The 20,908-nt window shown below is 43.6% G+C and overlaps 1 long non-coding RNA gene across 2 annotated transcripts in view; it reads right to left on the reverse strand.

Moving 5' to 3' along the window:
• LOC110257418 (uncharacterized) overlaps window positions 1–9,763 on the reverse strand; it is a 53,099-nt gene extending 43,336 nt beyond the window's left edge. The window contains exons 1-2 of one of the 2 annotated variants that reach the window (XR_014832761.1): window positions 9,499–9,763; window positions 7,210–7,325 (exon numbers count right to left, since the gene is read on the reverse strand). This is a non-coding gene — a long non-coding RNA (uncharacterized LOC110257418). The remainder of the gene's footprint in view (window positions 1–7,209; window positions 7,326–9,498) is intronic. The other variant, XR_014832762.1, reaches the window with a different exon arrangement.
• Between the last annotated feature and the right edge of the window lie 11,145 nt (window positions 9,764–20,908).

Raw genomic sequence — 20,908 nt, forward strand, 5'->3', positions numbered from 1 at the left:
TATCAGTTCCTCCTAATTTGATATACAGATACAATACATCCCCAATCAATGTTCCAGCAAGTTATTTCGTGGATATTGAAAAGTGATTTTAAAGTTTATGAAGAGACAAAAGACCTAGAAGAGCCAACTCAGTATTGAAGAAGAATAAAGTCAGACTGACACTACATTATTTCAAGATTTACTCTGAAGCTACAGTAATCAAGACAGTGTGATATTGGTAAAAGAATAAGCACATAAATCAATGGCATAGAACAAACAGCATAGAAGCAGACTCACAAAAATATAGTCAACCGATCTTTGACAAAGGAGCAGAGGCATTACAATGAAGCAAATATAGTCTCTTCCACAAATGGTGCTGGAGCAATTCGACATTCACATACAAATAAATGAATCTAGATACAGACACTTCACAACTGTCACAAAAATTAAACCCAAGTGGAGCATAGCCCTAAATATATAATGCAAAACTATAAAACTCCTAGATGATATCATAAGAGAAAACCTAATATGATCTTGGGTATGACGATGACTTTTTAGAGACAATATCAAAGACATGATTTATGAAAGAATACTTGATAAGCTGTACTTCATTACAGTTAAAAACTTCTGTCCTGTGAAAAACATTATTAAGACGAGAAGACAAGCCACAAACTGAGAGAAAATATTTGCAAAAGACACATCTTATAAAGGACAGTTCTCTGAAATACACAACGAACTCTTAAAACTCAACCATAAGAAAACAAACAACCCAGTTTAAAAACGGGCAAAAGACCTCGGCAGACACCCCACTAAAGGAGATATACAGGAGTTCCCATTGTGGCTCAGCAGAAACAAAACCAACTAGTATCCATGAGGAGGTGGGTTTGATCCCTGGCCTCAATCAGTGGGTTAAGGAACCTGTGGTGTAGGCCACAGATGAAGCTCGGATCTGGCATTGCCGTGGCTGTGGCATAGGCCAGTGGACCAATTGGACCCTTAGCCTGGGATCCTCCATATGGCATGGTGCAGCCCTTAAAAAAAAAGAAAAAGGAGATTTACAGATAGCAAGTAAGCATACAAAAAAAGATGTTCAAAATCATATGTTATTAGGGAATTGCAAATTAAAACAAGGAGGTACTGGAGTTCCAGTCATGGCTCAGCAGAAAAGAACCCGAATAGTATCTATGAGGACTTGGGTTTGGTTCCTGGCCTCACTCAGTGGGTTAAAGATTTGGCGTTGCTGTAAGCTGTGGTGTAGGTCGAAGATGCAGCTCAGATCTGGAGTTGCTGTGGTTGTGGTGTAAGCCAGCAGCTAGAGCTCGGATCCGATGCCTCATCTAGGAACTTCCATATGCCTCAGGTGTGACCCTAAAAAGGACCCCCCCAAAAATGAGATACTACTACAAACCTGTTATAGTGGCCAGAATCCAAAAGAAATGAAATGCTGGCAAAGATGTTGAGTCTTGTCCATGGCTGGTGGGAATGCAAAATGGTATGGCCACTTTGGAAGACAGTTTGGTTGTTTCTTACAAAGCTAAACATATCCTTACTACATAAGCCAACAGTGGCACTCCTTGGTATCTACCCTCATGAAGTGAAGACCTATCCACATGAAAACCTTCAGTGGTTGTTTACAGCAGCTTTATCCATTAAGTGCTGAAATGCAGAAGCAACCAAGTTGTCCTTCAATAGATGAATGGATAAATAAACTGTGGTACATCCAGACAATGGAGTACTGTTCAGTGTTAAAAAGAAATAAGCCGTCGAGCCATGCAAAGACATGCAGGAAACTTAAATGCATATTCCAAAATGAAAGAAGCCAATCTGAAAAGGCTACCTACTGTATGATTCCAACTATATGACAGTCTGGAAAAGACAAAACTATGGAGGCAGGGAAAAGATGAGAAGTTGCCAGGAGTGAGGTTGTGGGGGGTTGTCAAGGAATGAATTAGTAGAGCATAGAGGATTTTTAGGGCAGTGAAACTATCCTGAATGATGTTACAATGGTGGATACATGACACTTGCTTTTATCAAAATCCATACAACAGTTCCCTTTGTGGCTCAGTGGTAACAAACCTGACTAGTATCCATGAGGATGTGAGTCTGATCCCTGGCCTCGATTAAGGATCAGGCATTGCCATGAGCTGTGGTGTAGGTTGCAGATAAGGCTCAGATCTGGCGTTGCTGTGGCTATGGCCGGCAGCTGCAGCTCTGATTCAACCCCTAGCCTGGGAACTTCCATATGCCACATGTGTGGCCTTAAAAAAAAGCCAAACAACAACAACAACAACAAAAAAACCCATACAACGTACAGCACCGAGAGTAAACCCTATGGACTTTGGGTGATAATGACACATAGTTTTCATCAACTGTAACAAATGAACCACTCTAATTCCAGAGATAGCTAGTTGGGGAGGCTGAGTATATGTGCACATGGGGTATATGGAAATTGTCTGTAATTTCTGCTCAAGCTTGCTGTGGACCTAAAAGACCTAAAATTGCTGTAAAAAATAAAGTCTAGTAATTAAAAGAAAGGGGATTATGATGGCAATTATGTTGTAGTACCTCTTGGAGACTAGACACTCAGCATTTACAGAAGGAACTAAATATTTTATTTATTTATTTTTTTTGTCTTTTGTCTTTTTTGTTGTTGTTGTTGTTGTTGCTATTTCTTGGGCCGCTCCCGCGGCATATGGAGGTTCCCAGGCTAGGGGTCGAATCGGAGCTGTAGCCACCGGCCTACGCCAGAGCCACAGCAACGCGGGATCCGCGCCGCGTCTGCAACCTACACCACAGCTCACGGCAACGCCGGATCGTTAACCCACTGAGCAAGGGCAGGGACCGAACCCGCAACCTCATGGTTCCTAGTCGGATTCGTTAACCACTGCGCCACGACGGGAACTCCGGAACTAAATATTTTAAATGTAAGTGTGATGAGCCTTCTAAAAGCTAAAAGTTATTTCTTATGGAATTCTTTCAGAAATGAGAAAGACCTCCCAAACAGCTTACAGAGGAAGTTATCTTACTATGTTGGCTGAAGAAGTGCACACGGTTGTTGAAAGTCTTAAAAAACCTTCACAGTTGACGAGGCTGAATGAAGTCAGGAAATCACGGCAGTGCCACTTTCCAAAGGCACGGTAACTTGTTGCATTAAAGTCTGGACTAGAGTGATAAATGAGTTAATCTCATCTGTAGAAATCACATATTTGCTTTACCAATGGGACAATCCACAGATGTGGTTGGCTTGGCTATATTGCATGTTTTGATCCATCATCAGCCCTGAATGATGAAACCCCGAAGATCTTTGCAGGGGAACACCTGGTAATGAACACCAAGAGCTGAATAACTTTTTCTGACAACAAACATGTTGCCTGGCAAGAAACACAAGGTGTTGAATAACTTTCCTGAGGCTTATGGCTTATCCTGGAACAGGTCTGTTGACATTTGCACCGGTGATACAAAAGCCAAGGTGAGGAAAATTGCTGGCACCTTAGCATGAATTGAGGCAGTGGCATTAAATTGCACTGTCTCTGTATTCCTCACCAGGCAGTTAAAAAAAAAAAAAAGCAACAACCAGTTTCACTTAGGAAAGTCCTTGATAAACCTGGAAAGGTTGCTAATTTCATTAGATCTCAACTCCTTGAATACACATTGTGTTAAAAATTCTCCCTGGAGTTCCCATCGTGGCGCAGTGGTTAACGAATCCAACTAGGAACCATGAGGTTGCGGGTTTGATCCCTGGCCTTGCTCAGTGGGTTAAGAATCCGGTGTTGCCGTGAGCTGTGGTGTAGGTCGCAGACGCAGCTGGGATCTTGCGTTGCTGTGGCTCTGGCCTAGGCCAGTGGCTGCAGCTCCGATTCGACCCCCAGCCTGGGAACCTCCATACGCCGCGGGAGTGGCCCAAGAAATGGCAAAAAGACAAAAGAAAAAAAAAATTCTCCCTGATAAAACTGGGAGCATTTGTGTTGTGGACTGAAGTATGATGGTTGTCTCAGTCACCAACTGTTTCAGTTGTGAGCTAAACAAGCTACTTTTGTTTTCGTTTTGTCTTTTCAGGGCTATACCCTCAGCCTATGGAAGTAGTCCTCTGTTCCTAGTTTACTGAGAATTTTTAATCATGAGTGGGTAACTGATTTTGTTAAATATTTTCTTGCATGTATTAATACGCCTTGTGTTTTTTTTGTTTGTTTTTGTTTTTAGCCTATTTGATGCGATGGTTTTGGTATTAGGGTAATTCTAGCCTCATAGAATAGGTTAGGAAGTATTTCCTCTGCTTCTGTCCTCTGAAAGAGATTGTAAGCAGTTAGTGTAATTAACTGTTTGGTAGAATTCACCAGCATACCCCTCTGTGCCTGGTGCTTTCTGTTTTGGAAGATCATTAATTATTGATTTGATGTCCTTAATAGATATAGGCCTATCAGATAGTCTATTTCTTCTTGTGAGTCCTAGCAGATGTGTCTTTTGAGGAACTGGCCCATTTCATCTAGGTTATCAAATCTGTGAGCATAGAGTTGTTCATAATATCTTCTCATTATTCCTTTTTTTTAATGTCCATGAGATCTTTAATAATGTCCTCCTTGTCATTTCTGCCATTTGTAATTTGCATCCTCTCTATTTTCTTAGTTAACGTGACAAGAAGTTTATCAACTTTATTTATTTGTCTTCTTATGGCCAAACCTGCAGCATATAGAACTTCCTGGGCTAGGGGTTGAACTGTAGCTGCAGCTGCCAGCCTACACCATAGCCACAGCAACACAGGACCTGAGCCGCATCTGCAACCTACACCACAACCCACGGCAATGCTGGATCCTCAACCCAGTGAGCACGGCCAGGAATGGAACCCAAGTCCTCATGGATACTAGTCAGGTTTGTTACCGCTGCACCACGACAGGAAATTTTTTTGTCATGCAACCTCATTTTTTGGAAAGAAAACAGACAAATCACGATTTTTCAGGCTTGGGTATTTGGCTGACATTGTGTTAGAAACAAACAGAGTAAGCCCTTCATTTCAAGGAAAACAACTGCCTTTTTTTTCCTTTCTTGTCAATGATAAGACAGAACTTTCAGGGGAAAATTAGGATACTGTAACATTTGAATTCACCACCATGAGTTTGACAGCTTCCCATGACTTTCCTTATAGGATAGGTGATGGCATTAATGAACTCTTTTGTATCGTTTGAAATACGTCAACACTTAGAAGATCTGCATAATTCGATAACTGATATTTTACAAATGAAAAAAATATGTGATGTTATAAAAATATTCATGAATAAAATATCCATTCAAAATGTCAAACAGACCAGTGGATTTTAATATAACAGAGTATGAAAGGTTCATTATTATGGTTACTGCTCCCACATTGCCAGTAACCTTTAAATACTATCACAGGTCAAGTTTTGACATAGCATCAAAGAATATGGAAGTTCCCATCATGGCTCAGTGGAAATGAATCTGACCAGTAACCATGACGTTTCACGTTTGATCCCTGGCCTCAGTTCAATGGGTTAAGGATTTGGTGTTGCCATGAGCTGTGGTGTATGTCACAGACACAGTTCGGATCCCGTGTTGCTGTGGCTCTGGCGTAGGCCAGTGGCTACAGCTCCGATTCAACCCCTAGCCTGGGAACTTCCATAGGCTGCAGGTGGGGCCATAAAAAGAAAAAGAAAAGAAAATGAAAAAGAAATGTCATTTGTATTACTATGTAATGATTTTTTAAAAATGAATAATACATACCAAAGATTTGATAATCACTGTGCTAAAATATTCCTCTGCACCCTACGTATCACATATCGACCAATCCAATAAAATTAGTCATGATTACTCAAGGCTGTTGGACTTGCCTAAGCTCTCCTCACTTATTCACACTGGTTCTCATTCTGGCTCCAGCTCAGGCCAATTCCAATCTTTTGGCCCAATTTTCTACAGCCCAATTCTGAACATACCTGTGGAGCCAATCCCCACTTCCTCCCTCTAACAAGACCCCCTGCTTTGTCTCCCCCTTCTCCACGTGACCTTGACCTTAGAGCAGCTTAGGGCCCCCTCCAGCCCCAAAGGGAAACCTTAATTTTCTCTAACCCAATCATGGTGCTGTCATTCCCTTTGCTGAATTATTGGTTTAAGCATGGTTGTGAGACCATGAGATGTCAGAAGTCTACTGAGGACCCTGGGAAGGATTTCCTCAGCCTTTTTTTTTTTTTTTTTTTTCGTGCTATGGCCACACCCAAGGCATATGAAGGTTCTCCAGCTAGGGTTCAAATTGATTGGAGCCGCAGCTGAGGCCTACACCAAAGCCATGGCAACAGTGGATCTGAGCTGCATCTGCAACCTTTGCTGCAGGATTGAACCCCCATCCTCACAGAAACAACACTGGCTCCTTAACCCGCCAGGCCACAACTGGAACTCCTCCTCAGTCTTAAAATGGGACACAAGACAGGTGGATTCCCTCTTTCTACCTGGAAGTTGTTGCTGATACTCAGAGTCTGGAACCCCTGCAGCCATTTGGGGCCCACAAGGAGAATCAGCCTAGTGAACAAGCCAGTGTGTGGAAGATGGCAGAGCATAAAGACAGAGGCAGCTTGTGGCGCAGTGGAAATGAATCTGACTAGGAACCATTAGGTTGTGGGTTCGATCCCTGGCCTTGCTCAGTGGGTTAAGGATCTGGCGTTGCCATGAACTGTGTTGTAGGTCACAGATGTGGCTCGGATCCCATGTTGCTATGGCTGTGGTGTAGGCTGGCAGCTGTAGTTCCAATTGGACCCTTAGCCTGGAAACCTCCATGTGCTTCGGGTGTGGTCCTAAAAAGCAAAAAAAAAAAAAAAAACAAACCAACAACCCCCCCCACCCCCGAAATTAGAAAACAATACTGTTTATGGAGTTCCCATCATGGTGCAGTGGAAACAAATCCAACTAGGATCCATGAGGTTGCAGGCCTTGCTCAGTGGGTTAAGGATCCGGCGTTGTCGTGAGCTGTGGTGTAGGCTGCAGATGCAGCTCGGATCCCGCGTTGCTGTGGCTCTGGCATAGACCAGCGGCTACAGCTCCAATTAGACCCTTAGCCTGGGAACCTCCATGTGCCTCAGGTGAGGCCCTAAAAGGACAAAAAAAAAAGACAGAGGCAATTTGGCCTATGATGATATTGTCCTATAAACTAACCCTGCTGCTGCCCAGTCTCCAGAGTTATTAGGCAACTAATATATTTCCTATGGTTTAAGCCATGTTAGTGAGGTTTACCTTTAGTTTCAGCTGAAAATTCCAAACCCGTCTGGAGATGCATGCAAGACATTTTTCCTTGACCCTGCACACTCCCATTGGCTCTTCATTCTCTGGTTTCCTTGGGTGAGAAGGCCCTATAGCAGAATCAAAGGCCCAGGCTTTAGATCCGGACTGCCCAGGCCCACAGCTGGCCACACCCTAGCTAGTGAGACCATGATAGAATGTGCTGGGCCTCAGTTTCCTCCCCTGTGACAGGTGGCTAATGAGACTGCTCCATGTCAGGAGTTTATGGTGAGTCTTAAAGGGGCTCATCTTTTTTTTCTTTTAAATTATGGCTGCACAAATGAAACTTTCCACAGAAAAGAAAATCATGGACTTGGAGAACAGACTTGTGGTAGCCAAGGGGGTGGGGGGGAGGGGGGATAGACTGGGAATTTGGGGTTGATAAATGTAAACTCTTGCCTTTGGAATGGATAGGTAAGGAGATCCTGCTGTATAGCACTGGGAACTATATCTAGTCACTTATGATGGAGCATGATAATGTGAGAAAAAGAATGTATATGTGGGAGTTCCCGTTGTGGCGCAGTGGTTAACGAATCCGACTAGGAACCATGAGGTTGCGGGTTCGGTCCCTGCCCTTGCTCAGTGGGTTAACGATCCGGCGTTGCCGTGAGCTGTGGTGTAGGTTGCAGATGCGGCTCGGATCCCGAGTTGCTGTGGCTCTGGCGTAGGCCGGTGGCTACAGCTCCGATTCAGCCCCTAGCCTGGGAACCTCCATATGCCGCGGGAGCGGCCCAAGAAATAGCAACAACAACAACAACAAAAGACAAAAAGACAAAAAAGACCAAAAAAAAAAAAAAAAAAGAATGTATATGTGTATGTGTGACTGCATTACCTTGCTGTACAGTAGAAAATTGACAGAATACTGTAAACCAGTTATAATGGAAAAAATAAAAATCATTTAAAATAAAAATAAATAAAAATCAAAATAAAATAAACTATGACCACACCCACAGCATACGGAAGTTACCAAGCCAGGGGATGAATCCGGGCTACAGCTGCAACCTACTCCACAGATGTGGCAATTCTGGATCCTTTAACCCACTGCACTGGGCTAGGTATCTAACCCACACCTCCACAGTAAGCCAAGCTGCAACAACTGGATTCTTAACCCACTGTGCCACAGCAGGAACTCCAAGGAGCTAATACTTTTAAAGCATTTGGAACAGTTTTCACTTTCTCAAAACCCACCAAAGAAGGATTCAGACAAGGTGAACTTTCAGTGAATGGCACAAATTTAGGCTGGTAAATTTTGCTTAGATCAAAATATAAGGTTGTACTATATGAAGTTACCAGTAACTCAATATTACTGACTTACAAAAACAGCAATTTCACGTGGTTCAATCACCCACCCCCGGACACTGTGTTCCAGAGCTGTGAAAGAAAGCTCTCGTCTTTCTGAAAAGAAGATCAGCTCCAAAAGCAGGTCCACAAAGAACAGGACACCGGCGGTTAAACTAGGGGCTGCTGCAGAGTCCAGTTTTTTACAAGCAGGCAGCAGAAGCCAAAAATCAAAACAAGCAGTTGAGAGTATGTGTACGTAATTTCAAAACGGTAAAGTGCTGTCTAAAGTAGTTACAAATAAATTACTGTCATATAAGCAATCATCCACGAAAAAGATGTATTTTATTTTATTATTATTTTTTTGCCCTTTTTAAGGGCCATACCTGAGACATATGGAAGTTCTCAGGCTAGGGGTCAAATCAGAGCTACAGCTGCCAGTCTACACCACAGCCACAGCAACACCAGATTTGAGCCACATCTGTGACCCACACCACAGCTCACAGCAACGCTGGATCCCCAATCCACTGAGCAAGGCCAGGGATCGAACACGCATCCTCGTGGACACCAGCAGGATTCATTTCCGCTGCACCACAAAGGAAACTCCAAAAGATGTATTTTAATAATAATACATTGGACATTTCAGTTTCTCACTTGAAAAGACCAAAATGCAAAGGAATTCAATGGCAGCGCCATAGGCACTGTGACTTTTATACATGTCATGAGCCTGGGTGGGTGAGTCACGTGGCCCAGAATAAAAGCTGGTTTCTTAAGCTTTTGAGAGTTTGATCATTCAGGTGTCTTTTTTCACTAAATTGGTTTAAATTTAGAGGATAATTCCATAAGAAAAAGTGCGGCCTTTTGACACCCTCCCCACGGGACAATAACACACCGGCTGCCAGCTAAAATGAACTTGAGTTTCTCAAAACAACAGGCTGTTGGCAAATGCGCTGCTGAACCACTTACCGCCACGCTCAGCAAAGGCCAAGCGCTGGAAACACCCCCATCGGAGTTGTGCCTGGTTTCGTAAGCGGAAGCGTCCCAAATTGGAGCTAGATGGGGCTGCCCAGAAAAAGAATGCAGTGGCCTCAGGGTCCCCCACAGTGTCTTTCCTCTTAGGACAGCACAGCAGACACCACCACGTTTCCAGGCAACGCCGCCCCCTTTGCGTTTTCCAGGGAGAGACCAGGCTCCCAGGTGTGCCTTCCACCAGGAAGCGAAGCCAGGAGGTGATGCTTAGGAGGGCGGGGGGGGGTGGACTTCCGGGTGGGTCAAGGGTCAGGGAAGACAACTTCCGGGTGGGCCAAGGGTCGGGAAAGCTGTGTGAACGCTCAAGCCGAGGTGCCCACGCTCAGTTCAGAGGGGAACTTTCCGTTTAAAATCGTGTCTGCCCCCAGAATTCTGATGTGGCCTATTCATGTCCATGGCAACCACCCCACAGAGACCTGGCGTGAGTCTCTGATGCCAGCTACCCTTGTACCGGGAACAGAGCCAGCGGGGAGCTCCCTGGTGGTCCGAGCTCCAACCCAGATCTCCCTTTTGTTCCCCATATGGCTTTTATCCCAAGCCCTGGGAAAGGAGCTTAAGCAATGTTAAGTGGGAAATGGAACTCCACGCTTTGCTGGCCTTCAGGACAGACACGCTGAGTCCAGGGTCAAGGTGACTCCCCTTGGAGCCAACACGCTGCCCAAAGCTTGGCTTCCTCGCTGGCTGTGCAGGACTCCTGTGTGCTTTACCTAGTCCCGCATTCCTCCTCCCATCCCAGCCCATCCCCCACCCCCTCTGGGGAGGGCGGGGAACAGGACCCATGAAGGAAGAAAAGCCACCTCAGCTTTCTTTGTACTCTTCTATTTATTTTACAAAAGTAAAGGTCTCTGTAGACCTTTTATGACAAAATAGTAACATGTGAGATTTTAGGGAGTGATAGAATTATTCCATATTTTTCTGAATCTTTAAACTTAATACAGTATTTCAGCTGTTAACAGTGGTGAAATTAATAGTGACACCTTTTCCCCTCTTTTTGTGTACTTCTCACATTTCTTTTAAGGACAAGTTTTTCTTTTCTGAGGGAAAAAAAATCTTCACTTGTGTAGAGCAGTTGTTTACACAGACGCTTTGAGATGGGTGCTTTGCAGGGAATGACTTGCACGTGGGCCTGTGTTTATCAGCAGGTGACGCTGGAGGGCACACACTCTATGTACAGGATCAATGAGGGGGCAGAATAAAAACATTTAACTGTCGTGGTGCAGTGGAAAGGAATCCGACTAGGAACCATGAGGTTGTGGGTTCGATCCCTGTCCTTGCTCAGTGGGTCGAGGATCTGGTGTTGCTGTGAGCTGTGGTGCAGCTCGCAGACAAGGCTCAGATTTGGTGTAGTTGACGTAGGCCGACAACTACAGCTCCGATTACACCTCTAGCCTGGGAACCTCCATATGCCATGGGTGCGGCCCTAAAAAGACACACACACACACACACACACACACACACACACACACACACACAAAAACCATTTAACCAGAGAGTGAGACTGTAGTGTGTTGAACTCCCACCAGGTCAAAGGTAAGTATTAGGTTTGCTGAGGAAGGACGGGCAAGGCCAAGTTGGTAAAGCAAGAGACACTTTTTAAGGCCTCTATAGTAGATGGACTGAGCTCAAGATGGCGCCAGCACCGACTGTGAGGAGATGCTAGGCTTATAAATGATCCGTTGCAGGAATCTGTGGCTGGAGTTTTGGCGGAAACTTGTGGCAGGAACAATGGAGAAGGAGGAGGGGAAGGTCAAGGGAGGGATAGGGGGTCAAGTCCCGTGCCAGAAGGCAGTTAATCCTTGTAGGGGGTTAATCTATGCAGGCGGTTTTTTTCCCCAGGCTGTTGTTTCTTGCTGCCCAACTTGAGCATCCACATTTTAGAAAAGGGGTAAATCTTGTGCCTGACCATACCCATGTCCATAGCAGGTCTCCAAGGTGAAGAGCCACACTGCGGGGAGGAGGGGGTCTGTCACCGTCCTCCAGGGAACCTATCAGTAAGTATGTGAGAGGCGTGAAGGGAGTCTTGCCAGAATCTCAGCTGTCTCTGAACACCGGTGCCAAATAGAAATGCACAGAGTTGGAGGAAACAGAAAAAGTAGCTTTAATTGCCAGGCAAAGAGGGGAAAATATCAGGCCTCAAGGACATGCCCCCCCCCACCCGGAGGGGGTAGTGAAGTAATGAGTCTTATCGTGTTTGAGGAGCAGGGTGTGATCACCTCATGGATGTTTTCCTGATTGGTGGGTGATGACGTCATTGGGAGTCAGCATCATCAACCTTCTGGTTCCCATGTGGGGTCTATGTGCTTGTGGGCAGCGCACAGTTGACTTCTTTCCCCCAGTGGGGCTTCAACACATGCAAAACAGCTCCAAGGACATGGCTCAGAATAGTATATATAGTATATATAGTCCTCCAAGAAGAATTAACTCAAGATCCTTGGCTTTGTTGAATGACTAAACTATTATCGTTCTGTCTTGCTTGACTTTTCCTCTTTCTCTGTATTTTCTCACTTCTCTGATTCAATTGATTCTTCGACTAAAGTTTTTCTATAGATTAAAAGGCAGGTGGAGGATATGAGTGGGGAATCCACTCTGGGAAGGCTTCTGATCAGTTACAGGAGGGCACAATTTTCACCCTGTGTTCTACTCAGCGTGTTAGTCCATCATCCAAAAGGAGCGGGTAATAGTCCCTCCTGCGCTGCAGACCTCCAGGAAGGAGCAGAGTCCTGCAAAGGGGGGAAAGCCATTCCCAGGACAGATGGTGAGGAATCACATTAGCAGCAGATGGACAGGAGCAGAAGCTGAGAATCAGGTCAGATTGGAACCAGGGCTCTTTGTTTAGCTATTAAGGCTCTCGGCATTTGCTCAGTGAGGAGGCCTGCAGGGTTGTAGCAGAGCTTCAAGGCAGCCTCTTTTTATTTCATGTGTAAATATACCTGAATGTGCACAGGAGAATCCATGTGGTTCATTAGACCGCAGGGTGCAAATTCATATACAACAATGCTTTTTTTATTTTCAGACAGTCTCAAGAATCTGGCCAAATTCTGTTGAAAGTTTGACTTCTGCCAAAGCTCAACCTTGAGTAGGGTGGGGGTGGGAAGGTTGGGGTGGGTGGTTCTGGGAAGACAGCAGAGAAGGAAGCACCAGGAAACTGTCTCTCCACCTAAACAGCAATTGCAAAGGCAGAATCTGTCCAATACAAATATTTTGGAACTCTGGAGTCTGTTGAAGGCTTGCAACTTCTGATGGAATTCTTAGGAGCAAATTGTGGTCAGTGTTAGTCAGTTTTAGCCCTTAGCTCAGCAGCAGTTAGATACCCCCACCCCAGACACATGGCAGGAGGCAGTGCAGCTTGAACACAGCTTGTGGGAGCTAGGGTGGACTAAAAGGACCCTGTGCCCCAGATAATGGGGATCTGTGCTCTGAAAGCTGACCAGAGGTACCCACAAAGTTGTGGCAGCCGTTGCTATTGCATTTCCCCTTACTGTTGCAAGTCCCTTCCGCTTCTGGTTGAAGTGAAGGCCAGACTATTTAAAGGGCCAGAGCCCTTTCTTCACTCCATCATTTTTTGCTTTTTCTTTATTAGGAACCAGAACTTAAAGACTTGGACATTCAAAAAAACCGAATATACAGAGAAAATTAGAAGGAGATTATGTGTTCCCAGATTAGAAAGACTCAGAAAAGAAGTGAGAAGACTTTACACTGCAGGCTAATCCTTGGCACAGAGACAATCTACTACAAAGTGAAAAAACAACGACAATAAAACCCAGCACACCCTGGGGAAGGGGGAAGAATCTGATTTTCATAGTTACCACATTATTAGATTAAACTGTCTAGTGTTCAACACAAAAATCACAAGGCACACATACAGGAAAGTACAGTCCATTCAAAAACAAAGGAAAAAAAATTAATAGAAACCGTCCCTTAAAAGGACTAAAGGCAGATATACTAGACAAAGATTTTAAAACAACTGTCTTAAAGATGTTCAAAGAGAAGTTCCCCATGGCTCAGTGTGTTAAGGATCCAGCATTTGTCACTGCAATGGCCTGGGTCAAAAGCAAAATAAAATAAAACCACAATAACAAAAAAAACAACAAAAAAAAGAATTTTCCTGGAAGTTCCCATGTGGCACAGTGGGTTAAGGATATGCCATTGCTGCAGCATGGCAGAGGTTCCAACTGTGGCATGAATTTGATCCCTGGCCCTGGAATTTATACATGCTGTGGTTCTGGCAAAAAAAAAAAAAAAAAGAAAGAAAAACAAAAAGAAAAGTGAATAAAATGAAGACATCAATAAAGAGATAAGAAATCCAAAAACAAACAAACAAACAAACAAACAAAACCTAATTCTGGAGCTGAAAAATATGATAACTGAAATTCAAAATTCACTAGAGGGACCCAAAGGCAGAGCTGACAGGCAGAAAACAGAATCAGTGAACTTGAAGATAGCATGATGGAAATTATCAAGGTTGGGGAATAGAAGGAAAAAGATTGAAGAAAAGTGAATACAGCCTAAGGGACTTGTGTGCCATTATACCATCAAGAAGCCAAATATACATATCATGGAAGTCTCAGAATAAACAGAGAGATACAGAAAGGGACGGAGGGAATATTCAAAGAAATAATGGCTGAAACCTTCCAAAATGTGATAAAAGACATGAATATAAACATCTAAGAAGCTCAATGAACTCCAAATAAGATAAACATGTGGAGACATAATCAAAATTTCGAAAGACAAAGAAAACATTGAAAGCAGTAAGAGAAGCAAATCATCACGTACACGTGATCCTCAATAAGATCACTGGTGGATTTGCCATCAGAAACTTTGGAGGCCAGAAGACCGTGGGCGGATACACCCAAAGTGCTCAAGGAAAAAAAAAAAACTACTAACCAAGAATCCCATATCTGGTAAAACTATTTAGAGTGAAGGAGAAATCAAGATATTCCCACAAAAACAAAAGCTGAAAGAGTTCATGACCACTAGACCAGCTCTACAAGAAATACTTAAGGGAGTGCTGTGAGATGAAATTAAAGTACCCTGGACAGTAATTTGAAGCATATGGAGAAATAAAGATCTCAATAAAGGCAAATTCATGGGCAAACATAAGAGCTAGTATTACGGAAGTAATGGCTTGTAACTGCATTTTGTGTTTTCTGCATGATTTAAGAGACTGATACATTTAAAGAAAACAACAGTTATTAATGTAATAGCTAGCATTACTTTGGCTTCTAACTCCAAATCTTGCATAATTTAGGACAGTAATGCATGTAAAAGAACTATTAGTTTATGTTTTTCAGCGTACAGTGTATAAAGATATGATTTTTTTCATAGCAATAATCAAAAGGGGTGGGGACGGAGCTGCAGAGGAGCAGAGTTATTCTATGTTATTGCAATTTAGTGGTGATAAATTCAAATTCGAATGTTATTACTTCAGAATGTTAAATGTAATCCCCATGGTAACTGCAAAGAAAAGAGTTACAGAATATCCACAGAGGCAGTTAGGAAAGAATTTAAATATTTCATTACAAAAAATGAACTAAACACAAAAAGAAGACGGGAGTTCCCTGGTGGCTCAGTGGGTTAAGGATCTGGCCTTGTCACTGCAGCAGTTTGGTCTCTGCTGTGGCGCAGGTTCAGTCCCTGGGCTGGGAACTTCCACAAGCTATGGGCACGGCCAAAAAATAAAAAGCAAAAAATAAATAAAGAGTTCCCGTCATGGCTCACTGGTTAACAAACCCAAGGGTTCCATCCCTGGCCTTGCTCAGTGGGTTAAGGATCCGGCATTGCCATGTGCTGTGGTGTAGGTTGCAGTTGCAGCTTGGATCTTGTGTTGCTGTGGCTGTGGCATAGGTGGGCAGCTGTAACTTTGATTCAGTCCCTAGCCTGGGAACTTCCATATGCCACAGGTGAGGCCCCCAAAAGACAAAATACATACATACATACAGACAGACAGACAGACAGAGAAAAGAAGATAGTACTGCAGGAAATGAGGGACAAAATGTCTGTAGGGCATGTAAAAACAAATAGCACAATGACCAAGATACATCTCTTCTTATCAAGAATCATTTCAAATGTTAATGGATTAAACTGTCCAGTCAACGACAGAGATTGGCAGAATGGATAAAAACACCTGGCCCAACTATCTGCTGTCTATAAGAGACTCAAGTGAAACCCAAAGACACAAACAAGATGAAAGGGAAAGGATAGGAAAAAAACATTCCATGCAAATGTAACTGAAGGAGAGCAAGAGTAGCTATACTAACATCAAGCAAAATAGACATTAAATTATAAAAGTTTACAAAAGACAACAAAAGGATGTTATGTATTAATAAAAGCCTCAACAAATAAATAAAAGATATAACAATTACAAACATCTGTACGTCTAATGGAAGACTATCAAAATATATGAAGCAAAAACAGATAGAATTTGAAGGGAGAAATAGAGATCTGAAATAATAGTTGGAAACATCAACACCTCACTCACCGTGATGGATCGAGCAACCTTACAGAAGGTAAGGAAATAGATCTCTTCGACAAGATAATAAAACAGCTGGGTCTAACAGGCATATACAGAACACTCTACCCAACAACAATAGCATTCACATTTGACAAGGGTGCCAAGATAATTCAATGGAGAAAGAGTAGTATTTTCAACAAATGGTGCTGGGAAAACTGGGTATCTACATGCAAAAGAATGAAACTGAATTATAATCTAACACCATATACAAAAATTAACTCAAGATGGATCAAGGACCTAAACGCAAGTCTTAAGACAATAAAAATTCAAAAATTCTTGGGAGAGGAGTTCCCGTCGTGGCGCAGTGGTTAACGAATCCGACTAGGAACCATGAGGTTGCGGGTTCGGTCCCTGCCCTTGCTCGGTGGGTTAACGATCCGGCGTTGCCGTGAGCTGTGGTGTAGGTTGCAGACTCGGCTCGGATCCCGTGTTGCTGTGGCTCTGGCGTAGGCCGGTGGCTACAGCTCTGATTCGACCCCTAGCCTGGGAACCTACATATGCTGCGGGAGCGGCCCAAGAAATAGCAAAAAAGACAAAAAAAAAAAAAAAAAAAAAAAAATTCTTGGAAGAAAACATAAGAAAAAATCTTCGCAGTATTGGATTTGGCCGTGATTTCTTGGATATGACACCAAAAGCACAAGTAACAAAAGAAAAAAAAAGTAGACAAATTGGACTTCATGAAAACGAAACAATTTTGTGCATACAAAGACACAATCAATAGAGTAAAAAGGCAACACACAGAATAGAAGAAAATACTTGCAAATCATACAATTGGTAAAGGATTAATATCCAGAATATAGAGAACACCTAAAACTCAACAACAAAAACAACACAATTCAAAAATGGGGGCATTCGTGTTGTGTCTCAGGGTAATAAACCCAACTAGGATCTGTGAGGATGCAGGTTCAATCCCTGGACTCATTCAGTGGGTTAAGGATCTGGCGTTGCTGTGACCTGTAGTGTAGGGTGCAGATGTGGCTGGGATCCTGTGTTGCTGTGGCTGTGGCATAGGCCGGCAGCTATAGTTCCGATTCAACCCCTAACCTTCCACCTTTTAGGGAACAGCCCTAAAAAGACAAAAAACAAACCCCCCAAAACCCCTAACCTTTTAACCTAACCCCTAATCTTTTAGGGCACAGCCCTAAAAAGGCCAAAAAAAGGGGGGGGGGGAACACTTGAGTATCTTCAAAGAAGATATATGAATGGCCAATAAAAACATGAAAAGGTCTCAAAATCGGAAATGCAAATCAAAACTATAATGAGATACCACCTCCAACCCATTAGGATGGCTACTATTTAAAAAATGGCAAACAAGAGGTGTTGGCAAAGATGTGGGGAGTTGGCACCCTTGTACCCTGTTGGTAAGAATGGAAAATAGTGCAGCCATTATGGAAAACAGTATGGCGATTACTCAAAAAATTAAAAATAGAATTACCATATGACCCAACATTTCCACTTCTAGGTACGTGCCCGAAAGGATTGAAAGTAGGGTCTTGAAGAGATATTTGTACACCCATGTTTATTTTTTTTTAATTTTTTAAATGATTTTTATTTTTTCCATTATAGTTGGTTTACAGTGTTCTGTCAATTTTCTACTGTACAGTCACACATATGTATATACATTCTTTTTCTCACATCATCCTCCATCATGTTCCGTCATAAGTGACTAGATATAGTTCCCAGTGCTATGCAGCAGGATCGCATTCCTTATCCACTCCAATGCAATAGTTTGCATCTATTAACCCCAGATTCCCTGACCACCCCATTCCCTCCCCCTCCCCCTTGGCAACCACAAGTCTGTTCTCCAAGTCCATGCATTTCTTTTCTTATACCCATGTTTATACCAGCATTATTCTTTCTTTTTTTTTTTTTCTTTTTCTTTTTTGCCTTTTCTGGAGCCGCTCCCGCGGCATATGGAGGTTCCCAGGCTAGGGGTCTAATCAGAGCTGTAGATTACGCCAGAGCCACAGGAACTCAGGATCCGAGCCGTGTCTGCAACCTACACTACAGCTCACGGCAACGCCAGATCCTTAACCCACTGAGCAAGGGCAGGGACCGAACCCGCAACCTCATGGTTCCTAGTTGGATTCGTTAACCACTGCGCCACGACGGGAACTCCCCCCAGCATTATTCTTAATTGCTAAAGCATAGGAGCAACCCAGTGTCCATCACCTGATGGATGGAGAGCCAAAATGTGCTATATTTTTACAGTGGAACATCATTCAGCCTCAAAAAGAAGGGAAATTCTGGGAGTTCTCCTTGTGGCTTAGCAGTAACGAACCCAACTACTATCCATGAGCATGTGGATTTGATCCTTGGCCTCGCTCAGTGGATTAAGGATCTGGCATAGCCATGAACTGTGGTGTAGGTCACAGACACTGACTGGATCCCGAGTTGCTGTGGCTGTGGTGCAGCTCCGATTGGACCCCTACCCTGGGAACTTCCATATGCCACAGGTGGGGCCCTGAAAAGCAAAAAAAAAAAAAAAAGAAAAAGAAAAAAAAAAGGGGGGGAAATTTGTTATATGCTAAAACATGGATGAGTCTTGACATTAAGCTAAATGAAATAATTCAGTTACCGAAAAAAAAAAAGACAAATACTGTATCATTCCATTTACATAAGGGCCTTCAAGTGGCCAAAATCATAAATACAGAAAGCATAATTGTGGTTGCCAGGAGCTGCGGGGAGGGGAGATGGGGACTTACTGTTTAATAGGTAGATTCAGATTTACAAGATGAAGAGTTCTGGATGGATGGTGGTAATGGTTGCACAAGATGAACATTTTATACCATCAAACTACACTTAAAAATGGCTACAATGGGGAGTTCCCGTCGTGGCGCAGTGGTTAACGAATCCAACTAGGAACCATGAGGTTTCGGGTTCGGTCCCTGCCCTTGCTCAGTGGGTTAAGGATCCGGCGTTGCCGTGAGCTGTGGTGTAGGTTGCAGACGCGGCTCGGATCCTGCGTTATTGTGGCTCTGGCGTAGGCCGGTGGCTGCAGCTCCGATTCAACCCCTAGCCTGGGAACCTCCATATGCCGCGGGAGCGGCCCAAGAAATAGCAACAACAACAACAACAACAACAACAACAACAACAACAACAAGACAAAAAATAAATAAATAAATAAAAATGGCTACAATGGGAGCTCTCGTTGTGGCTCAGCAGAAACGAAACCAACCAGTAGCCATGAGGATGCAGTTTTGATCCCTGATCTCTTTCAGTGGGTTAAGGATCTGGTGTTGCCATGAGCTGTGGTGTAGGTCACAGATGCAGCTCAGATGTGGTGTTGCAGTGGCTGTAGTGTAGGCTGGCAGCTGCCAGCTGCAGTTCAGATTCAATCCCTAGTTTGGGAACTTCCATCTGCCATGGGTGCAGGGGGGGAAAGAAAGCGGAAGAAAAAAAAAAAAAAAAAAGAATAAAACCAGGTAATTAGTCCCATCTTCCCAACTCATAGGATGTTACTTTGTTGAAGCTTACCCCACCCAGCTTGGTACAAGCTACCAAAAAGTCTTATATATGTTCTAATTTTGCCAGTAGGCGGATGCAGATAGAACACAAGTTGCACAAGCCAGGCACTGGCTTAGACTCTAGGATGCCAAAATAAACAAAACAGATCCAGGTCCTGTCATCTGGGAGCATTTCCTAATGAACATTGCTCTTCTTCCTTTATGTACAGTTGGTCCTTGAACAATGCAAGGTTAGGGGTACCCCTCCAATGCATAGTCGAAAATGTAACTTCACATTTACATGTAACTTTATAGTCAAACTTCTGTTCCAAAGGCTCCACATCCACAGATTTAACCAACTGTGGATTGTGTAGTACTGAAGTACACACTTAGTGAACAAAATCCATGTGTATGTGGACCCACAAGTGTTCACACCCATCTTATTCAAGGGTTAATTGTATATTCAACCTGGAGTTCCCGTCATGGCTCAGTGGTTAATGAATCCAACTAGAAATACTGAGGTTGCAGGTTCGATCCCTGGCCTTGCTCAGTGGGTTAAGGATCCAGTGTTGCCGTGAGCTCTGGTGTAGGTTGCAGACGCGGCTCGGATCCTGCGTTTCTGTGGCTCTGGCGTAGGCTGGTGGCTACAGCTCCGATTAGACGTCTAGCCTGGGAACCTCCATGTGCCGCGGGAGTGGCCCTAGACAAAGGCAAAAAGACAAAAAAAAAAATTGTACATTCAACCTGGCCTGTATCTAAGAACTTGGAAGTATCTTGACGTTGTTGAGAAGAGACTCTTCTGAATTATAATTTATTTCTAAGTGAAACTAGCCGATGTGTGCTGTGATGGTTAATTTTACGTGCCAGTTTCGCTATGCCAGGTATTTGGCCTTGATCATTATTTTGGATTTTTTTTTTTTTTTTGATCTTTTTAGAGCCACACCAGAAGCATATGGAAGTTCCCAGGCTAGGGATCCCATGAGAGCTGCAGCTGCTGATCCACTCCACAGCCACAGCAACACAATGTGGGATCTGAGCCTTGTCTGTGAACTGCACCACAGCTCACAGCAACACCAGATCTTTAACCCACTGAGCAAGACCAGGACTCGATCCTGCGTCCTCATGGATACTAGTTGCATTGATGGGAACTCCTCTGTGAAGGTGTTTTGAATGATATTGACATTTAGTACACCAGAAACAGTGTAGTATTAACTATACTTGGATAATTTTTTTTTTTCGTCTTTTTAGGGTCACGCCCGAGGCATATGGAGGTTCCCAGGCGAGGGGTTGAATTGGAGCTGTAGCTGCCAGCCTGCGCCAGAGCCACAGCAACTCCGGATCCAAGCTGTGTCTGCGACCTACACCACAGCTCATGGCAACATCAGATCCT

This window comes from Sus scrofa, chromosome 17, assembly GCF_054392235.1.
Source record: "Sus scrofa isolate SSC_HxYL_T2T_F1_AM1 chromosome 17, Sscrofa_HxYL_maternal_Yorkshire_Landrace_v2.0, whole genome shotgun sequence".
Taxonomy (NCBI): Eukaryota; Metazoa; Chordata; class Mammalia; order Artiodactyla; family Suidae; genus Sus; species Sus scrofa.